A 19,250-nucleotide genomic window follows, 5' to 3' on the forward strand; every position below is an offset into this window, starting at 1 on the left:
AGAGTCCACGACGTGGCCACATACTTGCCACGACGTGGACAGACAAAAAATTTTTAAAATTTTAGTTTGTAGTTAGTTTTTCTTATTTTAGTTCAGTTTTACGTTTTAGTTTAGCAAGTTGCAGGAGTTCATGACCAGAAGCTCAAACACACACTTGGTGCCACCACTGGAAGACCCCGAGTCTGCACTTCACAAGAAAAAGACGCCCTTGCAAGAATTAAAGTCAGCCTTTTCTAGGAAGTCGGGAAAGAAGACAGGAGAGTCAAGTTCATCAGCGAAGCACAAGAGCAATCTTGAGCATTTGGATCATACACCCGTGCAAACCGAGTCCGAATACGATACCGAGCTAGAATTTGAAGAACACACAAGTGAACCCGAGAACGAGCCAAGGAACGAGATGGCAGCAATTGAAGAAATGTCCATGGGAGCATACAAGAAGCGGATCCGAGAAGATATGGGTCCTGGTTTAGTCCAACCCGCAATTCCTACCACTGCCACATTCGAGCTGAAGGGACACATATTGACAGCATTGAAGGACATCCCATTTTTCGGGAAGGATCATGAGGATGCTTTTAAGCATCTAGACGAAGTCAACGACCTTGCGGATTACTTCAATGTCCCAAATGTCACCAGAAATACAGTCTTGCTTAGGATGCTTCCCATCACTTTCAAAGGAGCTGCTAGGGAGTGGTTAAAAGCACTCCTACCGGGTACAATCACCACTTGGGCTCAAATGCGTGAGCAATTCCTGGACCAGTTCTGCCCGCCATCCAAGATAGCCAAACTCAAGAAGGCGATAGCCAACTTTGAACAACAACAGGGGGAGTTACTATACGAAGCATGGGAGCGGTACAAGGGCTTACTCAGAAATTGCCCTCAACATGACCTAAATGTGCAGCAAGAGATGTCAATCTTTTATGATGGGGTCAATGTGATGACAAGACAACTCCTTGATTCTCAAGGACCGTTGACAAAGAAAAATCCAAGGGAGGTCAAGGAGCTAATTGAAGAATTCGCGAAACACTCCCGCGAATACCATAACCCGAGGCAAGACGGAAGCAAAGGCGGTGGAGGGGCCCAAACTGAAGAAATTGCAGCTGTCATGGCCATGCTAAATAACATGGATCGCCGGATAACACAAATGGACCAGTCGATACATGCCATAAGAGTGGGGTGCGAGCGATGCAGTGGTCCACACTTGACCAAGGACTGCAATATGGATGAGTTTGGGAACAGAAAAGCTCAAGTGTGCTACTCTAGTGGGGATAAGTTTGATGACGACTGGAGGAAACCGAAGAAGGAGTGGCTGCCATATGAAGAGTATAAGAAGCAAAAAGAAGAGAAGTATAGGCAGACAGGTCGAGGCTTTTACCAAAAGGAGCAGCCACCAATCGAGAAGAAACCCGACCTAGAGACCATTTTGATGAAGTTTATGGAGGCTTCGGAAAAGAGACATGATGCCACGGATTCCGCTATCATGGAACAACAAACATTGATAAAGAACCAGCAAGCCTCCATCCATAACCTTGAAGTACAATTTGGTCAACTAGCCACTTTAGTTCATGAAAATTGTCCCCGAAGAATCCCGAAGTAAAAGCCCAATCTCACGTAATGGCCATCGATACTGAAGAAGATACAATATCTGAGTTCCTGGAAGCGTTGGAAGAAAAACCGCAACAGCCCAAGAAATCAAGGATCGAAAATGGAGAAAATGCTGAACCAGGCTCACCACGACGTGGCACGCCTCTGGCCACGACGTGGCGCAAGTCTGAGCAAAAATCTTTTGAGCCTATTCCAGATTATCATCCACCTATGCCATTTCCCACCGGTGCAGCACTTAGTCAACTGGAGAAGGAACATTTAGAGTTTGTGAAGCATGTGAAGGGGATTCCAATTAATACTCCCTTTGTTGAGACCTTATCCAAAGCTCCCGAGAACCAGAAATTATTGCAAGGCTTGATAGATACGTGAAGGCAATTAAAGAAGCAGTCTACAGTGATTCTAAGTGATCAAACTTCAAAAGTTGTGTTGGGAGAAACACCAGAAAAGATGGGGGATCCTGGACGCCTCACTCTTCCATGCGAGTTTGGGAATAAAATGAAGGTTAATGCTTTAGCCGATTCCGGGGCTAGCATTAATCTAATGCCTTTTTCATTTTATCAAAAATTGGAGATTCAGAAGATGAAGGCTCCAAAAATGAAGATTCACATGGCGAACCGTTCGGTGACACAATCCCGAGGCATAGTGGAGGATATTTTGGTGAAAATTGGAAAATTTGTTTTTCCAATAGACTTTGTAGTCTTGGACATGAAAGAAGATCCGGATGTTCCGATAATCCTTGGTCGGCCATTGCTTAACACTGTTGGTGCCCTTGTTGATATCCGCGAGTCCAAGCTCACTTTGAGGGTTGGGGATGAACAAGAAGTCTTCGGGATAAGAGATGACTTTCAAGAAGATAAAGAAGAGGTGTTCACGATTAATGAGGAGAATGAACTAGAAGAGTTGGAAAAGCTTATGGAAGAAGAGATAAAGGCAGTTCATCAAGACAAGAGGACAAAACCAACGGCATCTGTTCCGTATTTGATTGAAGTCATAGCTTACAAGAGCCCGCCTTCTTGGGTGAGCAAAGAGGACGAGGAAATGACAAGTGATGAAGAGGAAGTCACTTCAAAAGTAACAAGGTCGGTGGTGAAAGAAGAGGAGAATGCTATGGAGTGCAAGGAACAAACAAAGGGCACAAAACGCAAGCATGAAGAAGATGGAAAAGCTAAAAAGGAAAATTCAAAGAAAGCGTATAAAAGAAGAGTTCAAGCTTATAAACGGCGGTTCAAAGAACAAAAGATCCTGGTGGTAGACTCTTCCGAAGATTCAACGTAGAAAGCACGGAGTCCAGCTCAAGACTCCAAGAAAAAGAAGCGCTTCTCGGGAGGCAACCCGAGTTTGGTTTGCATTTTTTAAAAATTTTTCTTTTCTTTTCTTTATTTTTAATTAGGAAATACATCAATTCATCATCTAAAAAACCGGTAATATATATATATATATATATATATTTTATGTTGACTTTGGTGTGCGATGTAAAACTTTATTAAGACTATTATGTTACTTTATTTTTCTTTTGGGTTGATCTAATTTTTCAGATTAGCGTTGGAATTCTAAGGAGCATAGAAGGTTAACTTTCGAGTCGTGTTTGTCTAGTCAAGGAAGCTTAGAGTCGTGAGTCGGAATCCACAATTCAAGATAAGTGTGGGGTCTATTAGGAGAGAGGTTATAGTTGGGAAATATATTTGCATAGAAGCGTCGGAAACCAGTTAGCCATTGGTCAAAGCTGCTAGAGTAAATAAAGCAAACAAGTCATTTTCTGCTGAGGCTCAGTTTCCACGACGTGGACTCCTTGTGCCACGTCGTGGCGCTCTTGCAGTTTGTAGTAGTTCAGCTTTTTGGTGTTCGCGGTTTCAACCCATATCACGACGTGTCCAGATATATGCCACGACGTAATCCAGTTTATCATTGCCACATTTTTCCTTACAAATACCCACTTTGACGAATTAAAGTTTCGAGTCCTGTTCGTGGGTTATTTACGTATGCAACCAGTTCTACACCGAGTTTCTATTTTTGGAAGTCCAATTGTACATTGTCCACGCTTTTGGAGATGCTCACGCCACTATCCCAGGGGAGTCTGTTCCTTTTTCTCCCTTTTCTTTAATTTTGATTTGTTTTTATACATACAATGAGGGCATTGTATGAAATAAGTGTGGGGTAGGGGTAGAAAAAGTAAATTGCTAGAAAATTTTGAAAATATAAATTTTTATTAATTGAATTTAGTAGTAATAATTTGAGCTATAATTGCTAGTATTATGCGGGATGATCCGATGAAAGTTCAAGTGTTTAGTTGAGCCAATACACGTTATAGTGCACTTGTGGCCTCCCTTATTTTAGTTAAATCATGGAACAAAAACACAACCCTGCTTGGTTTGAGGGATGCAATATGTTTAGCAGCCTAAACCTGAAATGTATCCAGGAAAACTATTATCATTAACCAATAAATGTTGAGGTTGAGCGCCTCTGCTTAAGCATGTAGGTTTTGAGTGAAAAAAGAGAGGTACATGTTAAAAAAAAAAAGAGAAAGAATTACGAAAAAAAAAGAAAGTTTGAAGAATTTTGGAGCAACTAAAGTGAAGATCAAAAGATCAAAATTCTCAAGAAATCTAAAAAGTTGAAGATACCAGAAATCAAATCAACAATGATGGTGAATTCAAAGAGATCAAAGATCAAATGTCAAAGAATTGAAGAATTCCAAAAAGAGCTCCATAGTGGTATCGAAAAATTGTAATTCTAGTTTATGTATGCTTAGGTTGCTCAACTAAAAATACCTTGAGGTTGGGAGGTTTTCTAAGGATAGATTCGGAGGGTTGCATAAAATGAGCATTGTTCGGAAAAAGTGGGCGAGTGTTTATGAAGATTGTGAGTATTTAAAGTATGGGGGTACTTTAGGAGAATTTTAGACACAAATGCACGCGTTGAGGTTTTGGCATAATGGCTGAACTAGAGTCAGATTGTTCTGTGTAGTGTTAGTAATTAAGAAATAAGTTTAAATTTGCTTGAGGGCAAGCAAAGCCTAAGTGTGGGGTATTTTGATATTGCTATATTTATACTTATTTTTAGGCAGTCTTTAAGTACATTTTTATTAATAAATTGATAATATGTTTAGAATAATGATACTTATGAGTTTAAATTGTTATTTTCATTCAATACAAAGGATTTTCGAAGAAAGGGACCAAAGGTGACAAAATGGGGAACATGGGAGGCTTGGAAGACAAGAAAATAATAAATTCACGATAAGAGCTAAATTCACGACGTGGCGATGACGCCCACGACGTGGCACGGGAGTTCCAGGAGATAAACATCGCGACGCGGAGGATTTCCTTGGAGGATACGGATTGTTTGAAGCCCACGACGTGGCGCAACCTGGCCACGACGTGGCGCGAGTTTTTAAGGATTATATAAGTTCTCCTGATTATTACGAAAAGAGGGACTTTTGGCAGAAGAAAAAGAGTTCCAGGAGACGAATAAGAACGAAAGAAAGGTTCTGGAAGAGGGTTTTCAACACCAAAAGAAGTAAAGGTTTATTTTTAGAACAATTCTTTTAGCTGTGTTAGTTTAATTACTATGATGAGCAGCTGAATCTAGCTACTCTTGTTTAGCTAGATGAAGCTTTAAACTTATGAATAGCTATATGACTATGGATTGAGCTTAGTTGGTAAAAATTTGCTCGTGTTTGATTTGTATAACCTAGCATGTTAATATTTGTTTATCTAATTGCTTAATTGCATGTTCTGTGTAGCTTAGTGACCATTAAACTGCATGAACCTGTTTACCTAATAATTTAGTGAACATTGAGTTGTTAGAGCTAGGATTGACCAATCTTAGTTAGTAATTAGAATAAATAAAGTTTAGCTGTGCTAGAGAACGTGAATTGTGATCATAATTGCGTTTACGCAATGAATCTTACATAGCATATTTACATCTATAATTAGTTCTGTGTTTAATTATGTGTGAACATACATGGTTTGACATGAATTAGTTAAGTATTGGTAAGATAGAACTAAATTACTAGTATAATTAAAAAACCAACTTAGTAATCCGTAATTGTTAGCTAGCTATAAGGGAGAAGTGGATTCAAACTAAACAAGAGTGTGTTTTTTTTATTTATTGAATTTGATCTGATCTTGTAAAACCAGATAAAACCCCTTATTAAACTTGTTAAATAAATCAGGTTAATTTAATAGTAAGTAAATTAATTAGAACACCGTTCCCTGTGATCGACACCCGACTTATCCAAGCTATACTGTAATCTGACTAGGTACACTGCCTATAAGTGCATAGATAGTTAAGTTTGTTAGGTTATAAATATTAAAATTAGTGGGTACTTTTATGCACATCAAGTTTTTGGCGCCGTTGCCGGGGAACGACTTAGTTTTTAGCTTATTTATTTGCATTAAATTAATCGATCCTTCTTGTGGAGTCAAAGCCACAAAAAGTTAATTTTTCAGCAAAATAATTTTTTTTTTGTTAATCACAGAGTCCACGACGTGGCCACATACTTGCCACGACGTGGACAGACAAAAAATTTTTAAAATTTTAGTTTGTAGTTAGTTTTTCTTATTTTAGTTCAGTTTTACGTTTTAGTTTAGCAAGTTGCAGGAGTTCATGACCAGAAGCTCAAACACACACTTGGTGCCACCACTGGAAGACCCCGAGTCTGCACTTCACAAGAAAAAGACGCCCTTGCAAGAATTAAAGTCAGCCTTTTCTAGGAAGTCGGGAAAGAAGACAGGAGAGTCAAGTTCATCAGCGAAGCACAAGAGCAATCTTGAGCATTTGGATCATACACCCGTGCAAACCGAGTCCGAATACGATACCGAGCTAGAATTTGAAGAACACACAAGTGAACCCGAGAACGAGCCAAGGAACGAGATGGCAGCAATTGAAGAAATGTCCATGGGAGCATACAAGAAGCGGATCCGAGAAGATATGGGTCCTGGTTTAGTCCAACCCGCAATTCCTACCACTGCCACATTCGAGCTGAAGGGACACATATTGACAGCATTGAAGGACATCCCATTTTTCGGGAAGGATCATGAGGATGCTTTTAAGCATCTAGACGAAGTCAACGACCTTGCGGATTACTTCAATGTCCCAAATGTCACCAGAAATACAGTCTTGCTTAGGATGCTTCCCATCACTTTCAAAGGAGCTGCTAGGGAGTGGTTAAAAGCACTCCTACCGGGTACAATCACCACTTGGGCTCAAATGCGTGAGCAATTCCTGGACCAGTTCTGCCCGCCATCCAAGATAGCCAAACTCAAGAAGGCGATAGCCAACTTTGAACAACAACAGGGGGAGTTACTATACGAAGCATGGGAGCGGTACAAGGGCTTACTCAGAAATTGCCCTCAACATGACCTAAATGTGCAGCAAGAGATGTTAATCTTTTATGATGGGGTCAATGTGATGACAAGACAACTCCTTGATTCTCAAGGACCGTTGACAAAGAAAAATCCAAGGGAGGTCAAGGAGCTAATTGAAGAATTCGCGAAACACTCCCGCGAATACCATAACCCGAGGCAAGACGGAAGCAAAGGCGGTGGAGGGGCCCAAACTGAAGAAATTGCAGCTGTCATGGCCATGCTAAATAACATGGATCGCCGGATAACACAAATGGACCAGTCGATACATGCCATAAGAGTGGGGTGCGAGCGATGCAGTGGTCCACACTTGACCAAGGACTGCAATATGGATGAGTTTGGGAACAGAAAAGCTCAAGTGTGCTACTCTAGTGGGGATAAGTTTGATGACGACTGGAGGAAACCGAAGAAGGAGTGGCTGCCATATGAAGAGTATAAGAAGCAAAAAGAAGAGAAGTATAGGCAGACAGGTCGAGGCTTTTACCAAAAGGAGCAGCCACCAATCGAGAAGAAACCCGACCTAGAGACCATTTTGATGAAGTTTATGGAGGCTTCGGAAAAGAGACATGATGCCACGGATTCCGCTATCATGGAACAACAAACATTGATAAAGAACCAGCAAGCCTCCATCCATAACCTTGAAGTACAATTTGGTCAACTAGCCACTTTAGTTCATGAAAATTGTCCCCGAAGAATCCCGAAGCAAAAGCCCAATCTCACGTAATGGCCATCGATACTGAAGAAGATACAATATCTGAGTTCCTGGAAGCGTTGGAAGAAAAACCGCAACAGCCCAAGAAATCAAGGATCGAAAATGGAGAAAATGCTGAACCAGGCTCACCACGACGTGGCACGCCTCTGGCCACGACGTGGCGCAAGTCTGAGCAAAAATCTTTTGAGCCTATTCCAGATTATCATCCACCTATGCCATTTCCCACCGGTGCAGCACTTAGTCAACTGGAGAAGGAACATTTAGAGTTTGTGAAGCATGTGAAGGGGATTCCAATTAATACTCCCTTTGTTGAGACCTTATCCAAAGCTCCCGAGAACCAGAAATTATTGCAAGGCTTGATAGATACGTGAAGGCAATTAAAGAAGCAGTCTACAGTGATTCTAAGTGATCAAACTTCAAAAGTTGTGTTGGGAGAAACACCAGAAAAGATGGGGGATCCTGGACGCCTCACTCTTCCATGCGAGTTTGGGAATAAAATGAAGGTTAATGCTTTAGCCGATTCCGGGGCTAGCATTAATCTAATGCCTTTTTCATTTTATCAAAAATTGGAGATTCAGAAGATGAAGGCTCCAAAAATGAAGATTCACATGGCGAACCGTTCGGTGACACAATCCCGAGGCATAGTGGAGGATATTTTGGTGAAAATTGGAAAATTTGTTTTTCCAATAGACTTTGTAGTCTTGGACATGAAAGAAGATCCGGATGTTCCGATAATCCTTGGTCGGCCATTGCTTAACACTGTTGGTGCCCTTGTTGATATCCGCGAGTCCAAGCTCACTTTGAGGGTTGGGGATGAACAAGAAGTCTTCGGGATAAGAGATGACTTTCAAGAAGATAAAGAAGAGGTGTTCACGATTAATGAGGAGAATGAACTAGAAGAGTTGGAAAAGCTTATGGAAGAAGAGATAAAGGCAGTTCATCAAGACAAGAGGACAAAACCAACGGCATCTGTTCCGTATTTGATTGAAGTCATAGCTTACAAGAGCCCGCCTTCTTGGGTGAGCAAAGAGGACGAGGAAATGACAAGTGATGAAGAGGAAGTCACTTCAAAAGTAACAAGGTCGGTGGTGAAAGAAGAGGAGAATGCTATGGAGTGCAAGGAACAAACAAAGGGCACAAAACGCAAGCATGAAGAAGATGGAAAAGCTAAAAAGGAAAATTCAAAGAAAGCGTATAAAAGAAGAGTTCAAGCTTATAAACGGCGGTTCAAAGAACAAAAGATCCTGGTGGTAGACTCTTCCGAAGATTCAACGTAGAAAGCACGGAGTCCAGCTCAAGACTCCAAGAAAAAGAAGCGCTTCTCGGGAGGCAACCCGAGTTTGGTTTGCATTTTTTTAAAATTTTTCTTTTCTTTTCTTTATTTTTAATTAGGAAATACATCAATTCATCATCTAAAAAACCGGTAATATATATATATATATATATATATATATATATATATATATATATATATATATATATTTTATGTTGACTTTGGTGTGTGATGTAAAACTTTATTAAGACTATTATGTTACTTTATTTTTCTTTTGGGTTGATCTAATTTTTCAGATTAGCGTTGGAATTCTAAGGAGCATAGAAGGTTAACTTTCGAGTCGTGTTTGTCTAGTCAAGGAAGCTTAGAGTCGTGAGTCGGAATCCACAATTCAAGATAAGTGTGGGGTCTATTAGGAGAGAGGTTATAGTTGGGAAATATATTTGCATAGAAGCGTCGGAAACCAGCTAGCCATTGGTCAAAGCTGCTAGAGTAAATAAAGCAAACAAGTCATTTTCTGCTGAGGCTCAGTTTCCACGACGTGGACTCCTTGTGCCACGTCGTGGCGCTCTTGCAGTTTGTAGTAGTTCAGCTTTTTGGTGTTCGCGGTTTCAACCCATATCACGACGTGTCCAGATATATGCCACGACGTAATCCAGTTTATCATTGCCACATTTTTCCTTACAAATACCCACTTTGACGAATTAAAGTTTCGAGTCCTGTTCATGGGTTATTTACGTATGCAACCAGTTCTACACCGAGTTTCTATTTTTGGAAGTCCAATTGTACATTGTCCACGCTTTTGGAGATGCTCACGCCACTATCCCAGGGGAGTCTGTTCCTTTTTCTCCCTTTTCTTTAATTTTGATTTGTTTTTATACATACAATGAGGGCATTGTATGAAATAAGTGTGGGGTAGGGATAGAAAAAGTAAATTGCTAGAAAATTTTGAAAATATAAATTTTTATTAATTGAATTTAGTAGTAATAATTTGAGCTATAATTGCTAGTATTATGCGGGATGATCCGATGAAAGTTCAAGTGTTTAGTTGAGCCAATACACGTTATAGTGCACTTGTGGCCTCCCTTATTTTAGTTAAATCATGGAACAAAAACACAACCCTGCTTGGTTTGAGGGATGCAATATGTTTAGCAGCCTAAACCTGAAATGTATCCAGGAAAACTATTATCATTAACCAATAAAGGTTGAGGTTGAGCGCCTCTGCTTAAGCATGTAGGTTTTGAGTGAAAAAAGAGAGGTACATGTTAAAAAAAAAGAGAAAGAATTACGAAAAAAAAAGAAAGTTTGAAGAATTTTGGAGCAACTAAAGTGAAGATCAAAAGATCAAAATTCTCAAGAAATCTAAAAAGTTGAAGATACCAGAAATCAAATCAACAATGATGGTGAATTCAAAGAGATCAAAGATCAAATGTCAAAGAATTGAAGAATTCCAAAAAGAGCTCCATAGTGGTATCGAAAAATTGTAATTCTAGTTTATGTATGCTTAGGTTGCTCAACTAAAAATACCTTGAGGTTGGGAGGTTTTCTAAGGATGGATTCGGAGGGTTGCATAAAATGAGCATTGTTCGGAAAAAGTGGGCGAGTGTTTATGAAGATTGTAAGTATTTAAAGTATGGGGGTACTTTAGGAGAATTTTAGACACAAATGCATGCGTTGAGGTTTTGGCATAATGGCTGAACTAGAGTCAGATTGTTCTGTGTAGTGTTAGTAATTAAGAAATAAGTTTAAATTTGCTTGAGGGCAAGCAAAGCCTAAGTGTGGGGTATTTTGATATTGCTATATTTATACTTATTTTTAGGCAGTATTTAAGTACATTTTTATTAATAAATTGATAATATGTTTAGAATAATGATACTTATGAGTTTAAATTGTTATTTTCATTCAATACAAAGGATTTTCGAAGAAAGGGACCAATGGTGACAAAATGGGGAACATGGGAGGCTTGGAAGACAAGAAAATAATAAATTCACGATAAGAGCTAAATTCACGACGTGGCGATGACGCCCACGACGTGGCACGGGAGTTCCAGGAGATAAACATCGCGACGCGGAGGATTTCCTTGGAGGATACGGATTGTTTGAAGCCCACGACGTGGCGCAACCTGGCCACGACGTGGCGTGAGTTTTTAAGGATTATATAAGTTCTCCTGATTATTACGAAAAGAGGGACTTTTGGCAGAAGAAAAAGAGTTCCAGGAGACGAATAAGAACGAAAGAAAGGTTCTGGAAGAGGGTTTTCAACACCAAAAGAAGTAAAGGTTTATTTTTAGAACATGTCTTTTAGCTGTGTTAGTTTAATTACTATGATGAGCAGCTGAATCTAGCTACTCTTGTTTAGCTAGATGAAGCTTTAAACTTATGAATAGCTATATGACTATGGATTGAGCTTAGTTGGTAAAAATTTGCTCGTGTTTGATTTGTGTAACCTAGCATGTTAATATTTGTTTATCTAATTGCTTAATTGCATGTTCTGTGTAGCTTAGTGACCATTAAACTGCATGAACCTGTTTACCTAATAATTTAGTGAACATTGAGTTGTTAGAGCTAGGATTGACCAATCTTAGTTAGTAATTAGAATAAATAAAGTTTAGCTGTGCTAGAGAACATGAATTGTGATCATAATTGCGTTTACACAACGAATCTTACATAGCATATTTACATCTATAATTAGTTCTGTGTTTAATTATGTGTGAACATACATGGTTTGACATGAATTAGTTAAGTATTGGTAAGATAGAACTAAATTACTAGTATAATTAAAAAACCAACTTAGTAATCCGTAATTGTTAGCTAGCTATAAGGGAGAAGTGGATTCAAACTAAACAAAAGTGTGTTTTATTTATTTATTGAATTTGATCTGATCTTGTAAAACCAGATAAAACCCCTTATTAAACTTGTTAAATAAATCAGGTTAATTTAATAGTAAGTAAATTAATTAGAACACCGTTCCCTGTGATCGACACCCGACTTATCCAAGCTATACTGTAATCTGACTAGGTACACTGCCTATAAGTGCATAGATAGTTAATTTTGTTAGGTTATAAATATTAAAATTAGTGGGTACTTTTGTGCACATCAAGGGGCCATATTTATACTGTAGGCTGCTAGGGTTTCAGTTTAAACCTTAATGGACAGCTTAGCCACCAAGCAGCCCAAGGAATGTAACGACCCAATTTTCACGTCCAAAAATTTCGTTTTTAAAACATTACTTAGAAAACATTAATAAATAAAACATTGTTTAATTAACCCATTTCACATCGTAAACCAAATTTGAAATCCACAACATTTGAACAACCAAAATATCAGAGTATCAATCCCAGAATAAACTCATAACTACGGAAACAAGAGTGTGTGTGATATGCCGCTACCGCGCCGGCTCCTTCCCTTTCGAAGAAGAGGCACCTGAAAACCAAAACTGAAAACCGTAAGCACGAAGCTTAGTGAGTTCCCCCACTGTACCACATGCCATATAATCTCATAACATACATATATTGTCAGGCATATCTGGGTGCCCGACCTACCCCTTCGGCCCTCTCGACCGGATACTGCCTAGCATATCTGGGTGCTGGCCTCCCCTTCGGTCCTCTCGACCGGATACTGCCTAGCATATTTGGGTGCTGGCCTCCCCTTCGGTCCTCTCGATCGGATACTGGGGAACTATTTCTCCCCTCTACTACTACCACATAACATGTATCACAATATCAGAATCTATCTATCATGGCTGGGTATGACTACCCCTTCGGCCCTACCGACCGGATATCTCGGGGACTATCTCCCCCTACAGTCACTAGCACATAGCATCATATCATACTAGCACATAAACATAACACAGGTAGTAGTAATCCCTAGATGAATATCACAGAGACAATCATCTACATACAACTCCTACTGGTGGGCCGGCATTGTGGCCGTAGACCCACCGCTACTGGAAGGTAACTCACCTCGAAGTAGCTGCTGATCTGATCGGGAAATAACTGTCTACTGCTGCTGCTGCTGCTCCGGAAATCCTCCGGCTGTAATTCCCATAACATACTCAATCAAACACTGCTAACTGCCCTTTGGGTAAAATGACTATTTTACCCCTAATCATGCCCTAAGTCAAAGTCAGAGTCAACTTTCAGTTGACCCGACTCGCCGAGTTGGCTCTCTAACTCGCCGAGTCCCTACCCAAATGATTTTCCTGAATCCCGTTTCTACTCGTCGAGTTAGGCGATAACTCGATGAGTTCTCCTTCTAAACTGATATTCAAGTCCTTCATCCTACTCGCTGAGTTGTATGAACAACTCGTCGAGTTCATCTTCATCCGATGAACACTTATGCTAAGACTCGCCGAGTTGTATGAACAGCTCGCCGAGTTCATCTTCATCCGAAGAACACTTATGCTGCGACTCACCGAGTTGTATGAACAACTCGCCGAGTCTGTTCTTGATCCAAGGAGATTGCCTTGAACTCGACGAGTCAGGGCGTTGACTCGCCGAGTTCCTTCATGGGTGAGTTCGGCTACCAACTCACCGAGTCCACCCAGGACTCACTACTTCAACTCGACACAACGAAAAGGGGACAAACTCGGAGACTCGCGGCCAGACTCGCCGAGTCAGATGAGCGACTCGCCGAGTCCGCTTCATGCAAAAGCCATATACGCGATTTTGCTCGAATCCAGTCCATGCCAATCATAGATCTGGGCTCCTAGGGCCTGGTTTACATGTAAAGTTTCCAACTTTACGTGTAGATCATCACCAATAAAGGTTCTAAGGCTTAAAGTGCACCAAAAGGGGTAGATCTAGGGCTTGTGTGCAATATGACTCCATAAAGGCAGTAGATCCAAGCTCCAGGGACTGAATGGGGTCTAGATCTAAAGGCTAATCAACTTGAATCAACCAACAATGCACAACCAAGCTTGGGACATGGTTCAAGAGGGACTTTAATGGAGTAATAAGCATAGAAACAGGGGGAAAACGAGTTATACCTCAAGGAAATTACTGAGAGAACACAGAGGTGCTTGGCTTCCTTCCCTTCCTCTTGATTTACTCCTTTTCCTTCTCAAAATCTTCAAGGAAAACACACTAATAAGCCTCAAACTCACAAGAACAAGGGCTAGGACGTATGGAGGGCTTCTGAGGGTGAAGGGGGTTAGCTTGGGCGGAAATGAGAGATTAAATAGGGTGCAAACCCCTGAAACTTAGGGTTTCATCCAACAGCGGTGACTCGCCGAGTACAGGATATGGACTCGCCGAGTCGCCAACTTAAACATGTCCCGGGTCCCATCTCTACTCGGCGAGTCGGACCTATGACTCGCCGAGTCCAAGGCTAAAAATGGAAAATACTCAATTAAGATTTACATACCAGGAACCAGGTGCTACAAATTTCCCCCACTTATTTTAGACTCCGTCCTCAAAGTCTGCTGCTCGATCCTGAAACAGCTCGGGGTAATGCTCCATCATCTCTTCCACCGGCTCCCAAGTCCACTCCGAACCCTTGCGGTGCTGCCATTGCACCTTCACTAGCTCCACCTTCTTGTTACTCAAATCCTTCGACTTCCTGTCGAGGATTGCGACTGGGCGCTCAATGTAATTCAGACTGTCGTCAACCTGAATATCCTCTAACGGCACTACTGCTGAGTCGTCCACTAGGCACTTCCGCAGCTGAGAAACATGGAAAGTGATGTGGATCTGGCTGAGCTCGACTGGCAGATCCAGCCTATACGCCACCTTTCCCACCCGGGCTACAACCCTGAATGGCCCAATAAACCTCGGGCCCAACTTGCCCCGCTTCCTGAATCGGATGACGCCCTTCCAAGGCGACACCTTTAGGAGAACCATATCCCCAACCTGGAACTCCAGGTCGGATCGGCGGTTGTCGGCGTAACTTTTCTGCCGACTCTGAGCAATCTGAAGCCTGCTCCGAACCTGCTGGATCCTCTCGGTCGTCTTGAGCACCACTTCGGTGCTCCCCATGACTCTCTGGCCAACTTCACCCCAGCATATCGGGGTCCTGCACCTCCGACCGTACAACATCTCAAATGGGGGACGGTCAATACTAGCGTGGTAGCTGTTTTTGTAAGAGAACTCGACCAAGGGAAGATAGGTATCCCAGCTACCACCGAAATCCAACACGCATGCCCACAGCATATCCTCCAAAGTCTGGATGGTCCGCTCGCTCTGACCATCCGTCTGCGGGTGAAAGGCGGTGCTAAAATGTAAATGAGTGCCCAACTCGTCATGAAATCTCTTCCAAAACCTGGAAGTAAAATGCACATCCCTGTCCGAGATAACCGATACTGGCACCCCGTGCCGCGCCACGATCTCCCTGATATAGATGTCGGCCAATTTCTCGGCCGATATGCTCTCCTGAATCGGGATAAAGTGGGCACTCTTGGTCAATCGATCCACGATGACCCAAATCGAATCTACTCCACGCGCAGTCCTGGGAAGCTTCATGATAAAATCCATCGTGATATCTTCCCATTTCCACAGTGGAATATCCAACGGCTGCATCTTGCCATGCGGTCTCTGATGTTCGGCCTTGACCTTCCTGCAGGTCAAGCACCGCTCGACGTACCATGCCATATCCCGCTTCATGCAGGGCCACCAATAATCTGGACGAAGATCCCTATACATCTTCGTCGCCCCGGGATGAATAGAGAATCGGGACTTGTGTGCCTCCTCCATCAAGATCTGGCGCACGCCTTCGTGATACGGCACCCACACCCTACGGTGTAGTGTCAGTAGTCCTCGACTATCATAATAGAAGGAGGGAACCTGACCCACCACACGCTCGCTCTTCCGATGTTCCTCCTTGATAGCCTCCTGTTGAGCCTCCCGAATTTGCTCCAACAGGGGAGTCACTACGGTCATCCTCATGCAAACCTCCCTGATCGGCACCGCCTTGCGGCTAAGCGCATCGGCCACCACGTTGGCCTTTCTCGGGTGGTAAAGGATCTCGCAATCATAATCCTTCACCACGTTCAACCACCGACGCTGCCTCATGTTCAGATTCAGCTGATCCATGAGGTACCTCAAACTCTTGTGGTTCGTGTAAATGGTACATCGAACCCCGTAGAGGTAATGTCGCCAAATATTGAGGGCAAAAACCACCGCCCCCAACTCCAAATCATGCGTCGGGTAGTTCGCCTCGTGAGGCTTGAGCTGCCTCGAAGCGTAGGCAATGACATGCCCCTTCTGCATCAGTATCGCGCCCAACCCGGAAATGGACGCGTCACAATAAACCACAAAATCCTCTACGCCCTCTGGCAGGGCTAAGATCGGCGCCTCGCACAATCTCCGTCTCAGCGTCTCAAACACAGCTTGCTGCTAGGGTCCCCATCGAAAGACTACGGCTTTCTTCGTCAGCCGCGTCAGGGGTACGGCTATCTTGGAGAAGTCCTGAATGAATCTCCGATAATAGCCTGCCAATCCTAGGAAACTCCGAATCTCAGATGGAGACTTCAGAACCTCCCACCTCATCACGGCCTCGACCTTGGCCGAATCCACCAGAATCCCGTTCTGGTTGAGAAGGTGTCTGAGAAATTGCACCTCGCGCAACCAAAACTCACACTTGGAGAACTTGGCATACAAGCTCTCCCTCCTCAAGGTCTCCAATACCTCCCTCAGATGCTCCTCATGCTCCTCCCGTGTCTTGGAATAAACCAAGATGTCGTCAATGAAAACTATCACAGACCGATCCAGCATCGGTCTGCATACGCGGTTCATGAGGTCCATGAACGCGGCAGGAGCATTGGTGAGCCCAAACGGCATCACCACGAACTCATAATGGCCATAGCGCGTCCGAAACGCGGTCTTCTGCGCATCCTCCTCTCTGACCCTCATCTGATGGTATCCCGAATGCAAATCGATCTTGGAAAACCAAGACGCTCCCTGAAGCTGGTCAAAGAGATCATCAATCCTCGGGAGTGGGTAACGGTTCTTCACCGTTACCTTATTCAGCTCCCAATAGTCTATGCACATCTGGTGCGACCCATCCTTCTTCTTCACAAACAGGATCGGGGCTCCCCAGGGTGAACTGCTCGGACGAATAAATCCCTTGTCTAGCAGCTCTTGCAGCTGCGTAGACAACTCCTGCATCTCGGGAGGAGCCAACCGATACGGTGCCTTGGCTATCGGAGCCGCACCAGGAACGAGGTCAATCCTGAACTCCACATGTCGCTCCGGAGGTATCCCAGGAAGCTCTTCTGGGAAAACATCTACGAAATCTCGAACCACCAGAACCTCGCTCATTGTCGCCTTACCCGCCTCCCGGGTATCCATCACATATGCGACATATCCTGCGCATCCCTGCTGAAGATAGAGTCTAGCCCTCGCTGCTGAACATACTGCGGGTCCACACTGCGGCCTCTCACCATGAATCACTAACTCTCCCCCGCTTGGGGTCTTGACCCGCACTAGCTGCTGCGCGCAATCTATCACCGCCCCATTAGGGCTCAACCAATCCATGCCTATAATCACCTTATTCCCACGCAGTGGAATGGGAACCAGGTCTACTAAGTAGCGCTCCTCAAACAGACGCAATACGCAATCCCGAAACACCATCGATGCTCACACCGATCGATCATCAACAATCTCTACCTCCAAAGGGCAATCCAACATGCCCGAAGACTCAGGAAACTTCTTGCTAAGTGCAAGGGACACAAATGATCGGGATGCACCCGAGTCAAAAAACACCTGAATTGGGATACCGTTCACATGGAACGATCCCGTCACCACATCGGGTGCGGCGCGTGCCTCCTCGGTAGTCAACTGAAATGCTCGGCTCCTCACCACCGGAGCCTCTGCCTTGCCCTGCCGGCCATCCGTGATCCGCAAGGTCGTTGGAGCTGGCGCCTTCACCGGTGCTGAAACTGTCAACTGGGGGCAATTGGCCTTCTTGTGGTCCCTCTGGTTGCAGTGGAAACACAGCAACTCCGATGTCTAAATAACTGCTGCCGGAGCAGTGCAATCCCTGCTATAGTGCCCAGACTTGCCGCACTTGTAGCAGCCTGATGATCCCAACCTGCACGCCCCCTCGTGGGTCTTGCCGCATTTCCTGCAGCGTCCCCGTCCCTGTTAGCCTTTCGGCCCCGCATCTGATCCCTTGGGCTTCTTCCCTGAAGCCCCTCCTGACTGACCCTCTTCTGCCTTTCGTTTCCGGATGTGTTCCAAATCTATCTCCCTCTCCCTCGCCCTGGCAATCATGGAGTCCAAGGTGGGGCAAGCTGAAAAACTAACGTGCTCCCGGATATCAGCCCGGATCATGTCGTGATAGCGGGTCCTCCTCATGTCCTCATTTCCCGCATACTGGGGCACCAACAGTGCCCTCTCCCGGAACTTCACGGTGATCTCCGCCACAGTCTCCGTCGTCTGTCTCGTGTCCAAAAACTCCCTGGCCAGCTGCTGAAGCTCGACAGCCGGCGCAAACTCTGCCCTGAACCTGGTCACAAAGTCCGACCAGGTCATAGCCTCGATAGCTGAGGCTCCCAACGAGTCACCCACTGACTCCCACCAATCTCGAGCTCGGTCTCGTAAACATCCTGCTGCATACCTCACCTTCGACCCCTCGGGGCAGAAGCTAGTCAACTGTGCAGACTCGATGTCTGCAATCCATCGCCTGGTAGCAATGGGGTCTTTCACCCCGTGGAAATCCGGCGCTCCCCTACCCCTGAAGTCCTTGAAGGACAGTGTGCGAGATCCCGACTGGCTAGATGCCATATCACTCCTGAATGCCCGAAGGCGATCCTCCATCAACTTGATGATCCCTTCCTTGATCGACCCAAAGATGATGGGGGTCGACTCAAGGATGCCTCTGGTAATCTCTGACACGATGAACTCGCGTAGTCCCTCATCTACCGGCTCGGAACCTGATCCCGAACCTGACCCCTCTCCTGAACCGCCATCAATCGGCCTCGATCGAAGTACCACCATTCTGCAATACATAATACAATCATTAGTGATACTGATACTTCCTGAGGGATCACTGCTACTTACAAGTTCCTTGGTCTTATCTTGGCCTTCCTTGGTTCAGGTACGGATCCTCTGCTTTCAGTAGTACGGGCCCATACTACCTTCCACATCTATCCGTACCTTCTTCAAGGAATGCCTCGACTCCACCAGATCCCTTTCACTATTGCTGATCACTGCTATACTCATCCTAGGCTTGCCCTAGGGAAATCTCTGATTCTACTCTATCCAGTCCTCAGCTGCTGCAGGCCTCCTTGTGATGCCAATTAGCCATTACCCGAATACCATCACATGTGACGAGGCTCAGATAATCCTTTGAGTACCCGACTC

The 19,250-nt window shown here is 43.9% G+C and overlaps 2 non-coding genes across 2 annotated transcripts; both read right to left on the minus strand.

The window, feature by feature from the left end:
* Positions 1-781: 781 nt before the first annotated feature.
* On the minus strand, positions 782-888 carry LOC145077434 (small nucleolar RNA R71). Its single transcript, XR_013693178.1, has one exon. It is a non-coding gene; the product is annotated as a small nucleolar RNA R71 (small nucleolar RNA).
* Positions 889-6,858: 5,970 nt separating this feature from the next.
* On the minus strand, positions 6,859-6,965 carry LOC145077435 (small nucleolar RNA R71). The gene has a single exon (XR_013693179.1). It is a non-coding gene; the product is annotated as a small nucleolar RNA R71 (small nucleolar RNA).
* Between the last annotated feature and the right edge of the window lie 12,285 nt (positions 6,966-19,250).

Source organism: Lactuca serriola, chromosome 9, assembly GCF_051521515.1.
Source record: "Lactuca serriola cultivar US96UC23 chromosome 9, Lser_US96UC23_V15, whole genome shotgun sequence".
NCBI classification, from domain to species: Eukaryota; Viridiplantae; Streptophyta; class Magnoliopsida; order Asterales; family Asteraceae; genus Lactuca; species Lactuca serriola.